Genomic DNA, 19288 nt, shown 5'->3' with positions numbered 1-19288 from the left:
GGATCCATTGCTCCGTGTCCGCTTCTCTGGAGCAGCAGAAAACAACCTTTCTCCCTCCTCTATGTGACATCCTTTTATATATTTGAACATGGCTATCATATCACCCCTTAACCTCCTCTTCTCCAGGCTAAACATGCCCAGCTCCCTTAGCCGTTCCTCATAAGGCATTGTTTCCAGGCCTTTGACCATTTTGGTTGCCCTCCTCTGGACACGTTCCAGTTTGTCAGTGTCCTTCTTGAACTGTGGTGCCCAGAACTGGACACAGTACTCCAGGTGAGGTCTGACCAGAGCAGAATACAGTGGCACTATTACTTCCCTTGATCTAGATGCTATACTCCTATTGATGCAGCCCAGAATTGCATTGGCTTTTTTAGCTGCCGCGTCACACTGTTGGCTCATGTCAAGTTTGTGGTCAACCAAGACTCCTAGATCCTTTTCACATGTACTGCTCTCAAGCCAGGTGTCCCCCATCTTGTATTTGTGCCTCTCATTTTTTTTGCCCAAGTGCAATAAATCCCATGTGTTGTTCCAGGGATTCTTCTGACACTTCTGAGAAAATTTGGAGAGGGTGCAGGAATGAAGAGGAGGTGAATAGTTCCATTGTGCTAGCACAACTCTTTGCACTGGCTTCTGCTAGCATAACAACTTAGTTGAATCTGGCCCTTTATTTTTAAAGTGAAGCCTCAGCTTCCTTTCTGATGCAGTCTAGCTGATGCCTTGGTGTACATTTTTGCTGTTGTAGTTTCTTCTTCTCAGCCTGCCTCCCTATGCCTCCTGTTGTTGATGAGGGATAGAGGAAGAGGAAGGAGCAGGGAGGTTGTCTCTGTTGCTGCTTTGATCCTGGAAGGAAGATGCAAGCACTAGGAGTGATATTCGGTTGTCACTGCAAAGTCTTCTCCTTACTGTGTCTAAATTTGCCTCCTGGCTTTCCCAGAAGAAGAAAAACAATGGCTGAATGAAAAGCTGCTTCAGGAGCAGCATCTGAGGTGCAGTGTGCCTGCATACAACTGGCCGCACATGCAGCATTAGCAATGCTGAAAGCCATGCATCAGCCCAGGCCTCTGTGTTAAGTTTCTGTGCTGTTTCAGACATTGCCTATTGAAAATTACACTCCAATATATTTTTTTAAAGTAAGTTCAACTTTTTATTTTTTAAAATAGGGATGGGATTCACCTAACCCAGTATAGGGACTACCACTTGTGGAACAGGTCTTCTCTCCACCCGCCCCCACCCCCCCAAAAAAAAATTGGCTTGGGTCAGTCAGGAGAACCCCCAGAACAGCGCACAAGGGGAGAAGAAGGGGAATTGTCCCAGATGGCAAGCTGCAACGCTTGTGCAGACAGAACGATTGGAAGCGCGAGACACTGAATTCCACCCATAGTTCTCCATTGAATATTAGGGTTTGTGGTCACTTCTGGGTCTGGGAAATTAAAGAACTTCTGAAGAATACCTTTCACCTCAATCAGATGTATAAAATACAATCACCAAATATAGCCTATGACTACAAATGAGAGCTGCAATCTGGGACGCATAAGGCTCATTTGAATGCAGAAAAAGAGTGACCACAATGTCACATTCATGACATGAAAATTAAGTCAAAGAAATATGGGTGTATTTTGGTGCTTTGAAAGGAAAGCTGCAGCCTCCTTATTGAACACTTATAAGACAAAATGACATCTAAAACAAAGATGTCATTAGCTTTGTGTGGCATTTCAACCTGTGTGTGGATCCACAACTGAAATGGACAGAGAACGTCCCTTCTAGGATCTTCCCTCTTTATGTGTAGGTTCTTCCTGTCTTGCAGATTCCATACTAATCATCTAAACTCTTACGTTTTGGTAACCCTTGGATCATTTATAAATAGTCTAAAGTGTCTTGAATAATATACTTGGGTCACACAACTACCAGAGAAAGAGCAAGAAAACCCAAGTGAGACTGAAGCCATGTCCAGTGAAGGTTGGTACAGCTTGGCACTGTAGCTGATATCAGAACTTGGACATTGCCTACTGCAAACAGGATGTGGAGCAGTGATCAATAAATCCATAGAGTCTCTGGCAAACATCAGTGTGTTTCATGAGAACTCGCTATGCTTAGAGATGCTGGTACCCTCTTTCCTGTGCTGTCCCTGGTGATAGAGAGTAATGCTACGGTTCTCACTTCTCACTGCTTGCTGGGAGCTGCCTTTGGATGCTATTGACGCTATGTGGTTTGCAGAGTGACTCAGGGTGGGCAGCAGGATCAAAGGTTTCTCTCCTGGCTCGGGTGGGACGGATTCCACCGGCTGCTCTGCAATGTGTTTTCTTTCCACTGCCCCCTCGCCAGCCACTTATTTACCTTTTGCTTTCTCTCCTTGTGCAGCATGGAATAACCCACTCTCTGTCCTCCCTACTGTGCATGTGCAATCCCCTCCATTGCTAGTGGCTTTTCACAGGCACTGTATGGCATAGCACTGTGCATGAATGGCTCTTTCTTTACAAGGCTTCTTCTAGATTAGGGGTGAAGAGCAAAACAACACCCTTCCTCTCCGCTGTCAATTCGTCACTAGATGTGTTTTGTGCCTCTCCTGTGCTTAAGGATCTGGCCAGCCCCACCAGGAGCCAACTGGCACAAGCGAGTTTCCACTTGAACATATGATTCTGCCTTATAGTCACTCAGACCATTGGCTCATATGGTTCATACTGTTGCTAGTGGTAGCTTTGCAATGAGATCTCGTTAGCTTGAAATGCCAGGAATGGAACCTGGGACCTTCTGCATGCAAAGTGCACACTTTGCTAATGATCTGTGACTCTATTTGCTCTCTCATGTGTAGTAATGCTCTGAAATACTACAGTGTTCCTCTTGGGCAGGAGAAGGGGGCTCTGGTAGTGCTTTCCCTGAGCCAAGAGCCCTTAAGAGTGTAAAAGAAGAATGTAAAAGAAGAATCAGAAGGATTGTTAGCTCTGAAGAGTTAGAACCCCAACAAGTTTACTAGTTCACTTCAGCATTTCACTCTGATGTCATAGTACTTTGATTTACTCTTTAGGAACAAGAGCCAGCTGAAGATGAAACTTAAGAAGCTGCCTTATAGCAAATCAGGTCAGTTATTTATCTTGCTCAGTATTGTCTTCATTGTCTGACAGCAGCTCTTAAGGGTTTCAGACAGGAGTCTCTCCTACCTGTAAAAGCAAGGGATTGAACCAGGGAACTTCTGCATGCAGAGCAGATGCTCTACCATTCACCTATCCTCCTGTATAGGGAGGATAGGGAAGGTAGTTGTAAGGGATAAATAGGATATGCAACACTACGAAACAAAATGAATATAAATGCAAACCTCTAGCCTACTTCCTAGGGTAAAAGCATAAAGGTTGCCCAATATGCCAACTTGAGATGGGTTGTGGTCTTCCTGTCATGGTGAAAACTCCCCCTGAAGTTTCCATCCTAGATGTGTGAATACCTAGTCCAAAATCTTCATATTTTTATGCCCAAATTTCCAGACTTTGCTAATGAGTGTTGCTTTCTCTTTTCTTGGAAAACTGCACCATCCATCTTCCCCCAAACCAGTTAGTCCAGCATCCTCTTCTACATGGCCCATTCCAAAGGCAGGCTGAATTTTTTCTAACATCAGATCAGAGAGGGCCAGTTTTTAATAATGACCACTTAGCTGAGCTGGATTCTTGAGCAGTTAATAATGTTTGAGGATGACAGGGATGCACATGGAGAATCCAGAAAGTGTAGCATGGCATATCATATCGCATAGCAAAAATCCTACACTGAGTTACCTGAAGGTAAGCTATACATATGTTTTCAGAATATGGAGCAGATCTTGCAGTGACAAAATGGCACATGTTGAGTTGTGCAGATTTAACTGGCTCTGGGCAGTCACTTTGGTCACAGCACTTCCTGCAAAGCTGCTTGGATCTTTAATTGTGTGAAAGCTTGGAATCTTCTCTCCTATGCCCTAACTGACACAACCCTAGCCTCCCATAGGCCATTGACTGGTACATACTGGCCTGCCCAGAAAGCTGTACGTTAAAGGTTCTGCAGCTTCCTACAGTTTTGGACCTCAGGTGTTTGTTTGTTTTTGGCATGGTTATAATGCAATTCTGCCTTTTTCCTCCCTTGTTGTAAAAGGAAACCCAAACTCCCCTGTTTAACTTGTAATGAAAACTCCACTTTCTTTATGAGAGAGATAACCAGAACAGGGTTTGTGCTGTGCACTTTTATCCAATACTCTCTTAAGCCTCCACTCACTCCTCTCCGTCATACTTTTAACTGGAGGTCACCATAACAGGGCCTTTTCAGCAGTGGCACCTACCTTATAGAACTCTTCCTACAGGAAATAGGGTTGGCCCCTTCAGGTATAGTGGTGATGTTAGTATAATTATTTATTATTACAGTGGTGCCCCGCAAAACGAATGCCTCGCAAGACGGAAAACCCGCTAGACGAAAGGGTTTTCCGTTTTTGAGCTGCTTCGCAAGACGATTTTCCCTATGGGCTTGCTTTGCAAGACGAAAACGTCTTGCAAGCGTTCCGATTTTTTTCTGCTCCCCCCCTTTTTCTAAGCCGCTAAGCCGCTAATAGCCTTTTAGCCGCTAATCCGCTAATCCTTTAATAGCCGCTAAGCCTTTAATAGCTGCTAAGCCTTTAATAGCCGCTAAACCGCTAATCGGGTTGCTTCGCAAGACGAAAAAACCGCTAGACGAAGAGACTCGCGGAACGGATTAATTTCGTCTTGCGAGGCACCACTGTATTTAGTTTTAGTAGTAGTAGTAGTAGTAGTAGTAGTAGTATTTTGATTTCTTACCCACGCTTCACCATAAGGTCCTAGGACAGGTTATAGTAGCTTAAAAATCTAATATTAAAACACTTTAAAACAAATTACAGTCACAAGAATAGGGTGAGTCCTAACAATCTTTATCTTGGGTGTCAAAGCCCACAGTAAAAAAAAGTGTGTCTTCAGCATATGATGGAAGTTGTATAATTAAGATGCCACACCTCTATGGGAAGGGAATTTCACAACTTTAGGGCTGACGCAGAGACTGCCCTCTGATGGGCCACCCCCCAAAAAAAACTTCTGAGGGCAGTGGAACTACAAAGAGGGCCTCCTCTGCTGATAAAAACATCTGAGAGGTTCTATAGGGCAGAATACGGTTTTTCAGATATTTAAGGCAGCATTTGGCTACCATATCCTGTCAGTGCTGGGATTTCTGTTTGCACAATGGGACTTTCCCCCTCCCCTCCCCCTACACCCTCACCAAATCTGCTTCAGAGGATTGGGGGGACCCCTAGGACAGATTTAGGGGGTGCACAGGATAAGGTAAGGGGCATAACACTCCATTGAGCAAGCAGAAATCCTTGTGGTGAATTTCTACATTGGATTCTACCATTGGGGCGTAAGTCATTTAGGTCTTTAAACACCTTGAATTGGGCCTGGAAACAAACTGGCAGCCACTACAGCTGATTTAAAACAGGGTTTATATTTTTTAAAGACTTTTAAAGGTCTTTCTTTTAAAAGGCTCTTAACTTTTTTGTTGCTTTTCTTTTTTTGACATTTTTATTTTACTGCTGTGCCTTTGGAATGGTTTTATACTGGCATGTTTTAATGCATTTTGATGGGTTTATCTTTCTTAATTTTGAAAATTTTGTTAATGCCGTTTTGTTTTATTGAGTTTCATTGCTCTATTGCTGCTCGCCACCTTGGGTGCATATGGTCCAGAAATACAGCTTTGAAATGTCTAAAATCAATAAACCAAGTAGGAAAATTAGCTAAAACCATGCAAATTGACATAGTTTTATTCTGATTTTGGAGTTCTGAACTTCAGCCAATAGGGGGTTGCTGTGGGCACCGGGGCAGAGTGGACACATGTGCACCCATTGGCAACTCCTGGCCTCCAACTCAAGGATGGAATGCACACTAATGGCAATCCCACACTCCACATAGCAGACCTAACCCCAGAAGTGCTTCTGACCTGACGTGCAAATAGCAACAGAACAATTGCTCAGATGACCATGTCAGTCTGCTCTGCCAATTTGCACAACTTTCAGAACCAAATAACTATTAAAACTATGCATCTTTATGGATGTCAGACCCCTGGCATCTTTCATAGTCTTAAAAGGCAACAAGGAAGTATTGTCCAAAGCTAGTATTGCATTGCACAGGAAAGAGTTAAGATGAATGCGAGGCATTTCAGCTCAAGGGTGAAAGGGGCACTAATGACAATCTCTCTCACACACATCCCAAGTCAGTTTATTTATATACTACATTTTCCACAAAAACATTGTGCTCATAGTGGTTTTTAAGTACAAAGCACAAAAGATGAATTCCATGTTAGGGATCGTTAGGAAAGCAGTTGAAAATAAAACTGCCAGTATCATAATGTTGTTATACAAATCTGGTAAGACCACATTTGAAATATTGTGTTCAGTTCTGGTTGCCTCACCTCAAAAAGGATATTGTAGAGCTAGAAAGGATTCAGAAAAGGGCACTTAAAACGAACAAGGGGCTAAAGCAACTTTGCTATGAGGAAAGGTTACAACATTTGGGGCTTTTTAGTGTAGAAATGAGACGAGGGGGTAGGGATGTGGAGGTGTATAAGATAATGCATTATGTGGAGAAATGAATAGAGAAGGGTTTTTTTCTGCCTTGTTCCTCATACTAAAACTCAAGACTATCCAACAAAGCTGAATGTTGGAACAATCAGAACAGATAAGAGGAGATACTCATTCACACAACATATAGTTATAATGTGGAATTAGCTCCCATAGTGATGGCCACCAACCATTAGACAAATACATGGAAGATACGGCTATCAGTGGCTACTAACTACAATGACTATGATCTGTCTCCACGGTTGGAGGCAGTATGCCTCTGAATACCAGTTGCTAAGAAGAGAGGGGAGAGTGTTATTGTGTTCAGGTCCTGCTTTTGTAGTTGTTGTGCAGCAACATCTGGAGGACTAAAGGTTCCCCACTCCTGCTTTATGGTAACACTTGGCATTCTTTATTGAAGAGCTTTGGTATGATTATTATTCTCTTCTTGGCACTGTTTAGTCAAAACTGGAGTATTTCTTTTCAAAAGCCTTGCTGTTAAGTGTCACATCTAAGGTGACACAGGGTCTCTGTGGCAGAGCAGCAAACTTAACTCATTTCCTCTAAACTCTGGGCCAGTGTCTGACCTAGAGGGCTATCCCCTTCCCCTTGGTACATTTCCCTGCAACTCTGTCCCATTTCCTTTGGCCTTATTCCTGGGGCAGAAATATTTCCACCTCTCCTGTAGACTGTCCAAAATTGCACAAAGGGGAGGGGAGGGGTCTGTGAGTGGAGATGATTCCACATAGGGCTTTCACAATGTTTCTCTCCCCCACCCCCACATGCACACCTCAAAATGGAGAGCTGTGAGAAAAGGCCTGTAACCCAAGCCAGGAAAACAGCAGCAAACGGGGAAAGAAAAGGTTATTGAGCAGCAGGCCGGGCTGCTGTGGTCTCAGAGCGAGCATAGACTGTCAGTTGTTAGGTGGGTGCCTCAGCGGGGAAAGACTGCCTTGATTATGTGTTATGCGGCAGTTACACAGGGACAGCGGCCCTGCATTCCCCGTTCCACAGTGCCGGCCTTTATGTGCCTGACATTTACTCTCTAAGCGTCGGGGCTACAGGGGGGAAAGGAAAACATTGTGTGCAGCGCTCGGCCACGCTGGCCTGTCACGCTCCCCACTTCCGCCCTGCTGGCTTCTTCCTGTTTGCCCCACTGGCCGCCCTGCCTACGACCCCTTAGTCCCCCTCAGCCATTGCTTGACCCTCCTAGAGCTTTCCTGCCTGAAGGGGTCCCTGGGATGACCTGGAAGCTGAGAGTTGCCTGTACATTGGCCTTCTGAACAAATCAGTCCCTGGCTCTCATGGACACGTTTAGATGCCTAGCAGCTCAGCCAACACTTATACCACCCCTCGTTTGCTTTTGCTGCCCCCTTCTGACCCATATGCATATGGGGCACTGGGCCAGGATGAAATCAGAGCTTCTTTCCTATTCCTGTTTGTTACCTCAAGCCTGGATCACTTCTAGCTCTTTCAACCCTGCTTCTCAAAGTTTTACTTAATCTCTCTCTCTTTAGAAACATCCATTTCCTTCCTTTATGGAGGCCAGACCTATAAGGCTTTTTGACTCTAGCTGTGCATGTAGGCCTCTCCTGAATGTGTCAGTTAGCTTATGTTTATCCTCTGCACCAAAGGCAGAGGGAAATCTAGAGTCGGGGCTCTGTGCTGCTTTGTTAACTGAAAGTCCTGCAGTCAGCAGCTTTTCCCAAACACTCCCAGCTCTCGATGAGTTGTCTTACAGGGGTGTGTGCAACATGTAGTCTGATAGCTGCATGCAGAGAGCAGGAGCCCAGTACTTTGCCTTCTTAGGATACATGGACTCAAGTTCAGCTGTGCCATCCCCTTCTAGCACGGCTGGCAAATTCATGCCCAATCTTCTTTACAATACAGTGGCTTAAGTGGCAAAAATTGAATAAATCTGTGTTTCAGTAGGATTAAGTTAAGGCAAAAGACTCCAGGGAGCAGTAGCCCTCTTCAATGGTCCCAGAGTGCCTTATTGTCACATAGTGGTTGAGAAGAAGCTTTATATTGAGTCTCTTCTGTCATGCCAAAGTTGAGGATACCTCCAGTTCACACCCTATGGTTTGTCATGGGTGACACCAGTCTTGGGTCCTGGGTTCCACACTGCTCTGCCACGAACCAGTGCTCAATGCCTTATGCCTTGTTTCCCTTTCTTCCTTCCTCCCCACACCCCTCCCCCCCTCTCAGCCCAAACCCCTATGCTCCCGTGGCCACAGGGTGATTTATTAAGCATGCCCTCCCTCGATGGAACATGTGCTGAGGTTGCCCACGGGAATGTGGGCAGATCTGACAGTCGCACCGCCACAGCCCAGGCTATAATTTCAAAGCCAGCCCCAATCAGTTAAAAATATATTAAAAAATTGGAATATGGGCTTTGCCAGGGAAAATGTTTGTAACCACTTGGCAAGCTCTGGTGTGATAATGAAAGGGTCCAGACTGCTCCTGGGGAATGACCGATTTAGAGACTGCGCTCACATAGGGACTTGGTCATTGGGCACTGCAACCTTAGCCAATATACTCCCCCTTCCCACCCCCAAATATATACACAGCACTCTGAAACCACTGCACAGTGCTGCTAGCAGCTTGTTTCCTATTTGAACATACAGAGGAGGGGAGAAAAGAACACAAATCATGGAGGGGAAAGGGTTAGGAATGGGCTTTTGCCTTAGGACTTACCAGGCAGTGGTCATCACAGCCTAGTCACCTTCTGGTGCTGCAGGCTGTGTAAAGTATCAGTGCCTGTTGTGTTCAAGGGAGTCAGAAAACAGCTATATAGGCACAATAAGAAACTCCATCCATAAGTATTGCAAGGAGGTTAGATATGAGAGCTTCTGTTATTTATCTGAGGTAAGCAAGTGGTCATCTGTTTGCCAAACTCAGGCTACCAGTTTCTCCTGTCTGTTCCTCTGACATGTCTGTGCTGGTATACCATGCTAGTATACCATGTTGCTCAGAATCCTAGTCTCCCTGCACATCTAAATCCTTTCTCTTTAGGTGTGCTTGATTAATTTCCCAAAGTCAACCAAAACACTTTTTGAGGCTAAGCTTTAGTAGAATGTGCAGCACAATCCTATGCAAAGTAAGTTCCATTAAATTATACCCAGGCAGATGCAGCTTAAGACAAGCCTAAATTAACAGTTATGTTGTGAACTTATTACAGATAAGGCTGCTCTGTATTTTCTCTCATATTTCTCTAATCCAGTTTTCTATCTGTTGAGGGGATTTCTTCCACAGCACCTTCCTTCCAGTGAACCCTTGGATGCTGGGGGCATGTTCAAGGCTGTACATTCACTTCCTGTGGGACACAGGCCAACTCTAATCACCTTTGCAATTCCCCTCGATGAATTTAGCTTGGGTCAGACCAGGCCCTTATCCCCGCTCACTCCTGTACATTGAATGGAGAGTATTGCTAATGGTGGTCAAGCTTTCTTTCTTTGCTGGTTTTCTCATTGAATAATCTCTATAGAACTTGCGAGGAACCCAAGGCTTCCTGAAACGCAGTTGGAAAAGTACTGCTCTAATCCAGGAGTACCCAATGTACTGCCCTCCAGGTGATGTTGGTCTCCTATCAGTCCCAGGCAGCATATTCAATGGTCAGTGCTGATGGAAATTTCAGTCCAACATTATTTGGAGGGCAGTATGTTGCTCCCCTGAATCCAAAAAGACATCCATATTTGCTGTCTCCAAAAAGTATATTTTCTTCTTCTGACTTATCTGCCCCTAACAGGGCAACACTGTGTCAGCTAAGATGCAAATGTAGATATGATTACCTTTCTTTGATCATCGCTTCTGTTCAACACATTAATGTCTTTGCTGTACCTCTAAATATTCCTTCCTGGCCAGATAAATGGCTTTAATTCACCATCATAAATAATCCCTGCAAGGTAGGATGTGGTCCCTCCTAGATCATTTCCTGCAGAGCAAATGTATATTGTCTGGTGGCCTTTGCTACCCTATCTGCATGCATTAATTAAGTTGCTGACTTCAGAAGGAAATGGAAGTTTGCTGCACATATGGCCTATAGGTAATGTGCTCTCTGATAATCCACAGGCCTTTGATTCTGTGGTGCTGGAGACCCAGACAACTATGCTGTTTTTGCTCTCATTGCTGTTTGGTCCCAACCTTGTTTCGTTATTTGCTTGACTATCAATTGTCTCAAGTCTTTGAAACTCATGCTATACCTGGAATAAAGTATGGAGATGTTTGCCTGACCCCTGGCTTAGATAGAAACTGTCTGGACTTACAGACTTTACAGGTAACCAGGCCTGAGTGCCTGCCTTCTAAATTTGTACCATTAAAAAAAAAAGTGGGGATGCTTCCTAGCTAAAATAATTCTACCACTCATTCATTGGCTTCCTAAAAATCCTTCTATCTGCCACACCATGTCTTGCCCATAGAAGCTCTTATTAAATGATGCCTTGGAATACCGGATGCTAGGGACAAATAATAGAGGAGACGCCTTCAAGATGTTTTGGCCTATGGGACCCATCAGCCCAGCCAGCGTGGACACTAGTAACGGACAATGGGAGGTATAGTCCCTAACATCTGGAGGGCACCAGGTTGAGGAATGTTGCTACAGATCAGCCTTCCACCCAACCCCTCATGAGATCTAACATCAGCCTGTCCATCCCCCAGGGTGGGGAGGGGGGGGGTCTCATGACTATTCTACACCTTTGTCCCACAGAAAGGAATTTTGACATGTCCTTCATAAAGTGTTGCCTATCTCACAGCTGCAGAATGGATTGTGCTGTGGCTCCCCTGTTCCCTGGCAAACCTTAGTTCTGCCCTCTTGGCCTAGGAGTTGAAGGCTCAGAATCTCTGCCCCAGTGCCCTGCAGATCACTGAGTTCCTAGATGGCCTACTGTGTAAATCCTCTAGTCCTCCTCCGAACCTTAGCCTTGAGCTGCTGGCATCTGATACATACTTGGCCTTGTCAGGTAGTCATAACACAGGCAGCAGCATACCCCCATTTAACTCATGCTGGCGAGCACTCTGCATCCGTCATGCTCGGCTGAGACGCAACTTTTTTTGCTGATTTTGTACAGGAACAATCCAAAACACCCGCCCACCTCAGCAACAGCTCCCAGGCAAGGGAATGGCATGTGCGCTTTTTGGCATCTTCCCCAGTGACTCCCTTCTGGACATTGCTTGGTAGCGATTTTGCTATCTTTGGGACATTTTTTACTGCAGTGTCTTAGAAAGCTTTGGTTATCTTGTGAAGGAGCTGGTGCATTGGATTCAGGCACATGGAGTCCATAATAAATTATCTGTTGGGGGGGAGGGGGAGAATGAGCAGAATACTGAGGCGACAGTTTAGGCTGCTTGGGGCAGTTTCTGGACTGTTTAAGTAACCTATTAGTAATGAACTAGGTGACATTTGTAGGTGGCCTAAGGTTTCATAAATCATGGCATTGTGGAGTAGTTATAACCTCTCTTTTAGACAATGATTGCTGTGGAAATCCTGAGTTGAACGGGGCTGTGGACCTATGTCGTTCATTTGTAAACAATGCAGATTTCTGAAAATCTGAACAACACATTCAGTTTTGAATTCTGACAGCCTTGAAAAATGTCTCCTTGTTTTGTTTTGCCTTGAGGAGGAAGACATGATGACATCATGTGAGGAAGTATAATGTGCCTTGTTAGCCAATTAGTATTTGTGTCTTGGAATGCTTCTGTTTGTTGAGAGTTAGCTTGTTTGATTACTCGCTTGACTATTTTATATAATAACTTTACTCCAAAAGTTTTGCTTAGGAATTCGTGACATTTGAATATGCTGTACTGGACACATTTTAACCTGGTTTTACATATTTGGTCCTTTGCCATGAGAATCCAACTTGCTTTAAGAACTGAGGCTGCATTCCTATTCTCACTTACCTGGGAGTAAGTCCCACTGAATTCAAAAGTACTTGTCTTCTGGGTAGATACAATTAGGATTGCAGCAAATTGAGATTGAGATGTCTTACAGTTAACCAGCTGCCACCAACAGTCTGCTGCTATCCTGGGCTATTGCAGGAATTAAACTAAATGCAAGACTAGAATGATGTGTGATGATTAACACATCTAGCAGCTTGATGTAACCCCCACTGGGGTGATTACCCAAACTGTGTAGATGCCACTTGGGTGCAAAGAGTGGCTAGCCATCTGAACAGGGCTCAGATACTGGACAGCAAAAGCAGATGTTATGTTGTGTTCCGTTACGTTACAAAGAGGAAAGAAGGTATTTTGTGCTCTCCTGCTCTCCCTTTCCCTCCAAATGGGTTAAAATGCACTATAAGGATAGGCTTCCTATGGAAACAGTGAGTGCACAGGTGCTATGAATCCACTGGATGGGCAGTTTTAACAGAGGGAACACCAGTTTCTGAGATTTTGGTGTGTTGTTCAGCCTCTGCCATGCTTGGTTCATAGTGGTCTGTTACCTAATGAGGATTGAGCCTTGAGACACTTCTTTTAAAAAACAAATCTGGAGCATTGTCAACACCAGATGGCACCAGAGCTTCCTTAGGCAAGATGACCTTATTTTGTGTTACTTAGGCAAGTTTCTGCTCTACAGAGACATGCTAATAACCCCAACTCATCGTTGCTGCCTTAATAGCCCCAAAGGCATCACAGTGGAATATATACCTTCTGATCTCATGGACAGGGCTACAGCTCAGTGGTAGAACACATGCTTTGCATACAGAAGGTTCCAGGTTCCGTCCCCAGCATCTCCACATAAGTCCAGGAAAGACCCCCGTCTGAAGCTCTGAAGACCCACTGCCACTCAGTGTAGACAATACTGAGCTAAATGGGATAATGGTGCAGCACTGTATAAGTTTCCTATAATAAAAAAGTTCCTTCCAGTAGCACCTTAAAGACCAACTAAGTTAGTTCTTGGTATGAGCTTTCGTGTGCATGCACACTTCTTCAGATACACTGAAACAGAAGTTGCCAGATCTTTCTATATAGTGAGAAGGTGGGGAGGGGTATTACTCAGAAGGGTGGTGGGAATGGGTGATTGGCAGATAGCTGAGATGAGCCTGTTGACGACTCTTAACGACTGCAATAGGTCTTGCAGGAGATCAAAACGAAGCAGGGCAAAGGCTAATAGAGTTCTGTCAAGAGAACAAGCTGGCCATCACAAACACGCTTTTTCAACAACACAAGAGATGACTCTACACATGGACATCACCAGATGGGCAGCATCAAGATCAGATTGATTATATTCTCTGCAGCCAAAGATGGAGAAGCTCTATACAGTCAGCAAAAACAAGACCTGGAGCTGACTGTGGCTCAGATCATCAGCTTCTTATAGCAAAATTCAAGCTTAAACTGAAGAAAGTAAGAAAAACCACTGGGCCGGTAAGATACAATCTAAACCAAATCCCTTATGAATACACAGTGGAAGTGAGGAACAGGTTTAAGGATTTAGATTTGGTGGACAGAGTGCCTGAAGAACTATGGGTGGAGGCTCGCAACATTATACAGGAGGCAGCAACTAAAACCATCCCAATGAAAAAGAAATGCAAGAAAGCAAAGAGGCTGTCCAATGAGGCCTTACAAATAGCGGGGGAGAGAAGGCAAGCAAAATGCGAGGGAGATAGTGAAAGATACAGGAAATTGAATGCAGATTTCCAAAGAATAGCAAGGAGAGACAAGAAGGCCTTCTTAAACGAGCAATGCAAAGAAATAGAGGAAAACAACAGAATGAGAAGAATCAGAGATCTGTTCAAGAAAATCGGAAATATGAAAGGAACATTTTGTACAAAGATTACCATAATAAAGGACAAAAGTGGTAAGGACCTAACAGAAGCAGAAGACATCAAGAAGAGGTGGCAAGAATACACAGAGGAATTATACCATAAAGATATGGATGTCTCGTACACCCCAGGTAGTGTGGTTGCTGACCTTGAGCCAGACATCCTGGAGAGTGAAGTCAAATGGGCCTTAGAAAGCACTGCAAATAACAAGGCCAGTGGAAGTGATGGTATTCCAGCTGAACTATTTAAAATTTTAAAAGATGATGCTGTTAAGGTGCTACACTCAATATGCCAGCAAGTTTGGAAAACTCAGCAGTGGCCAGACGATTGGAGAAGATCAGTCTACATCCCAATCCCAAAGAAGGGCAGTGCCAAAGAATGCTCCAACTACCGCACAATTGCACTCATTTCACACGCTAGCAAGGTTATGCTTAAAATTCTACAAGGAAGGCTCAAGCAGTATGTGGACCGAGAACTCCCAGAAGTGCAAGCTGGATTTCGAAGAGGCAGAGGAACCAGAAACCAAATTGCAAACATGCGCTGGATTATGGAGAAAGCTAGAGAGTTTCAGAAAGACATCTACTTCTGCTTCATTGACTATGCAAAAGCCTTTGACTGTGTCTACCACAGCAAACTATGGCAAGTTCTTAAAGAAATGGGAGTGCCTGATCACCTCCTCTGTCTCCTGAGAAATCTCTATGTGGGACAAGAAGCTACAGTTAGAACTGGATATGGAACAACTGATTGGTTCAAAATTGGGAAAGGAGTACGACAAGGCTGTATATTGTCTCCCTGCTTATTTAACTTATATGCAGAATTCATCATGCGAAAGGCTGGGCTGGATGAATCCGAATTAAGATTGCCGGAAGAAATATCAACAACCTCAGATATGCAGATGACACAACCTTGATGGCAGAAAGTGAGGAGGAATTAAAGAACCTTTTATTGAGGGTGAAAGAGGAGAGCGCAAAATATGGTCTGAAGCTCAACATCAAAAAAACGAAGATCATGGCCACTGGTCCCATCACCTCCTGGCAAATAGAAGGGGAAGAAATGGAGGCAGTAAGAGATTTTACTTTCTTGGGCTCCATGATCACTGCAGATGGTGACAGCAGTCACAAAATTAAAAGACGCCTGCTTCTTGGGAGAAAAGCAATGACAAACTTAGACAGCATCTTAAAAAGTAGAGACATCACCTTGCCAACAAAGGTCCATATAGTAAAAGCTATGGTTTTCCCAGTAGTGATGTATGGAAGTGAGAGCTGGACCATAAAGAAGGCTGATCGCTGAAGAATTGATGCTTTTGAATTATGGTGCTGGAGGAGACTGTTGAGAGTCCCATGGACTGCAAGAAGATCAAACGTATCCATTCTTAAGGAAATCAGCCCTGAGTGCTCACTGGAAGGACAGATCGTGAAGCTGAGGTTCCAATACTTTGGCCACCTCATGAGAAGAGAAGACTCCCTGGAAAAGACCCTGATGTTGGGAAAGATGGAGGGCACAAGGAGAAGGGGACGACAGAGGATGAGATGGTTGGATGGTGTTCTTGAAGCTACCAGCATGAGTTTGATCAAACTGCGGGAGGCAGTGGAGGACAGAAGTGCCTGGCGTGCTCTGGTCCATGGGGTCACAAAGAGTCGGACACGACTAAACGACTAAACAACAACAACACCACTTACAGGCCAAAATGGGTCTAATGGCTCTCCTATGAATATGTGGAGAATCCCTTTCTAGAATGACAAGTGCAGAGATTTTGCTCATCCTCTGCAGTCATTGCCATAATGTCCTCTGCCATCATGGGGCTTACAGTCCAGAGTAACATGGGGCACTTGAGCCTTAGCTTTGTGCAAAGAATCAGTGCTTGTCTTAGTGAGAGGCCATAGGCTTTGAGATACACAGAGCACAATTTCTGGCAGTGGCTTAGAGAAAGCAGTGGGGGTCACCATGCCCTGGGATTTACTACCACCTTGATTTCTGCCAGTATTACCATTGTAGGGGGGAGTGAATGGATGGGGAAAGCAAGGAAGGGTGGCAATGACCCGCCACGGTGCCTGCCCTGGGTACACTGTTTTTGTTCTGTGCCGGTCCCCTGCTGTTTACTTTTCCTTGAGTTATGACTATGTCTTTGCCTTTGATCTGGCACCTCCAACTGCCTGTTGGCTATTCTTGCCCTACCTTTGGGGTTCATTCACTGCCAGTTTTACAACTCACCACAGGCTGGACTTGAAAATGCTGATCTCAATGGTTATAAGCAAAACCTTTTGTTTGCAGTCCCTCTTGTGGGGTATGAAGGGGACAAAGGTTTATCTAAACCTAGGCTCCTCTCAAAAGCAAGTCCACCCACTACTCCCTCCCTGCAAACAAGTCCACTGTTCCTCAGGAAAAGAGCAGGGGTACTGCAGGAAAAAGCATCTACAGAGGGACAGATTGAACAAGGTGGCTCAAGCAGGCAAGTCAAACCATGTGCTATAGAGAAAAGCACAGTTTGTAGATGCAGTGACCATTAACAATTGCTCAAGTCCCTGGCAATCCCTTCCTTTCATTTTCCTTAGTGGTATACCTCTGGCCAATGTGTTTGCCTTCTCCTTTTAGAGACATGCAGGAAAACACACAGTAGTTCTGTTCTGTTTCTGTTTTGAATATGGTATTCTGGACCATATTGTATCAGTGAACAGGGTGAACGCTCCCTAAAATTGCTGAGGTACTGAATTATACTGGGTGGATATAATCACACTGTCACTATGAATAGGTCATAACACTAGGTTTCATTTGAAAAAGCACCTCCTTCTAGCCTTCATGGCTGTAAAAGGTGAATGCAGCATTTGCCAAAGACTCTGTGGGCCTTTCCAGTGGTTGCACATATTATTCTGGATGCTTGTCAACTCAGTGCCATAATGTACAACATAATGTGTGGGGTGGGGCAGCTTTATTTCAAAGGAGCAGCTTTTCATTATGCTCGTATTGGTAAAATGAGATATTTGTGTCCTCCTTTGCATAGCCTCCAAAGAAAAGAGAAACAAAATCATAAAGTGTAATAAAATGGTGAGAGGCTGTGCTGCAGGCACAGTTGTTAAAGGGCTTCATGGAACAGCAAATGAGTACTCAAAACTTCCAAGTGGTAAGGAGAAACAAAAAATATGATAACATCGGCATGGCAAAGGGTTGTCACTCATCTCCAGTCATGTTATGGGCCATAGTCAGTAGGTGCCCACAATCCTGCAGCATTTGCAATCCAAATGTGTGTATGATTAGGGGAGACGAGTGGTTGCATTTGCTGTGTGGCATAATATTATCCTTTCAGTACTGGGAATATGTGATTTTCCTGCAGCAGAAGCACTTTGAAGGAAAGTGTCTGGATTCCTCAGAAGAACCAAGTAACATAAGCACATACAAATAAAAGCATTTTCTGTGAAGGCTTTGGTTACACTGGAAGGGCCTTTCATTAGCAACTGCAAGAATAAGCCTTTTCATCCTGTTATTCCCTGTCATAGCCTATAGGTTCATTTCCAAAACTCCTTAAGTGCCTACCCTTGGTGATTATATCCTCTGCATCCCAACCTCCTTGCTTTCTTTAGCAGTACTTTTGCCATCAGGACAGCTTAATTTGGTGTGTGTGGTCATCTCCCAACTGTGTAGTTGCCTCTTCTGTTGATGTGGAACCATTTACTTCCATTGAACCCAAAGTAATAGATCAAAGAGCAGGTGCATTATTTATATCATTTGCAGAATGTGCTCTAGTCACAATGCAGTGGCAGAGCCTTTCGTCTGAATTTGTAGCAGGAAAATGTCTGCTCATTTTGGTGAAGGAGAAACACACACTTGCATTACAGTGAGAGTGATTCATATGGACCCAGCTTCATGTCACAAACCTCATGTTGTAGGGAAGGGAGTTGATAGGCAGAGTCCCACTACTCTGCATCGTGAAGCTGAGGCTTCCATTCAGACTTCTGTACACAACAGAAATTGATGACGTCAGATTATCCCCAGATTATTTTACATGACTTCTGCCACTCAGTAGGATATCTCCCAAATTAGTGATCCCAGCCTCCTTTAGTTCCTTGGACCTCACATTAATATTTTCTTGGATGTTGGCATTTGGATAGAATAGGAAGATCTCCACATCTGAAGAATAAGCTCCCCTCACCCCACCACATGTAGCGGAATATCCTTGTAGCTCAGTGACAGATCAGCTGCTTTACAGGAAGGTTCTGGGTTCAGTTCCTAATATCTCGTCTTGCAGAGGTGGGGAAGACCACTGCATGAAGCCTTGAAGAGTGGTTGCTAGTCAGAGCAGACAACACTAGGCTATACTGGAGCAATGGTGCAACCCAGTATAAGGCAGTTTAACATGTTTAATCTAATATATTCAAATGACCAGTTGACAGAGGGAAGCTGGAGCCCTACTTGATGCTCAAATGGTCCTGAAAGAGTTTAGTGTGGTTTGGGAGTTGTATCAAGACCTGTGTGACATTCCTCTCTCGCTCCCCACCCCTTTCTGCCAGCCTGCTGTCCCCTCTACTATTAGCTGGGAGCCTTGTGCCACTCCTATGGCCTGGAGTGGGAGGAGTGGGTGACAGGCACTGCCTTTGGACTCTGGCCTTGAGCAGCTCAGTGGGTGAGTGCCTGGAGAGGAACTGCCCTGTTATCTGTTACACTTTGTTCTCCCGACTGTTTGGGTGTGGAGCAGGCACAGTGCACAGAGAAGTTATCTCTGGAAGCCTTTGAAATGCAGGCAGCAGGCTGGGCTCACTGTGTTCAGGGGTGGGTGTAGGCCTTGTGCCCCTCACCCTGTGATGATAGCTCTCCTCACCATTTTGTCATAAAAGAGAGGGGGGGACTGTTTCACAGCTCTTCCTCATCAGTGTGTGTATCTGGGTGCCCAAACTTTTTTCAAAGTGAACATGTGTGAGGGCTGGCCAAAGCTGTTGAGCTTTTTACAATTTCACCCCAAGGTTATTCAGCT

At 44.6% G+C, this 19288-nt stretch overlaps 1 protein-coding gene and 2 long non-coding RNA genes across 6 annotated transcripts in view; 1 reads left to right on the top strand and 2 right to left on the bottom strand.

Moving 5' to 3' along the window:
- The window catches only part of LOC310708186, a 98484-nt gene that overhangs the window by 27749 nt on the left and 51447 nt on the right, over window positions 1–19288 (bottom strand). The window lies entirely within an intron of this gene.
- The window catches only part of NHEJ1 (non-homologous end joining factor 1), a 124754-nt gene that overhangs the window by 96118 nt on the left and 9348 nt on the right, over window positions 1–19288 (top strand). The window lies entirely within an intron of this gene.
- LOC310708260 lies at window positions 5621–18940 on the bottom strand. The gene is made up of 2 exons (XR_014526946.1): window positions 16001–18940; window positions 5621–13435 (listed from the first exon to the last, which is right to left on the bottom strand). It is a non-coding gene; the product is annotated as an uncharacterized lncRNA (long non-coding RNA).

The sequence above is a fragment of the Podarcis liolepis genome, assembly GCF_965112155.1.
Source record: "Podarcis liolepis genome assembly, chromosome: 1".
In the NCBI taxonomy this organism is placed as follows: domain Eukaryota; kingdom Metazoa; phylum Chordata; class Lepidosauria; order Squamata; family Lacertidae; genus Podarcis; species Podarcis liolepis.
Note: the sequence above shows the minus strand (reverse complement) of the source record. Positions and strands in the feature narration are given on the sequence as shown.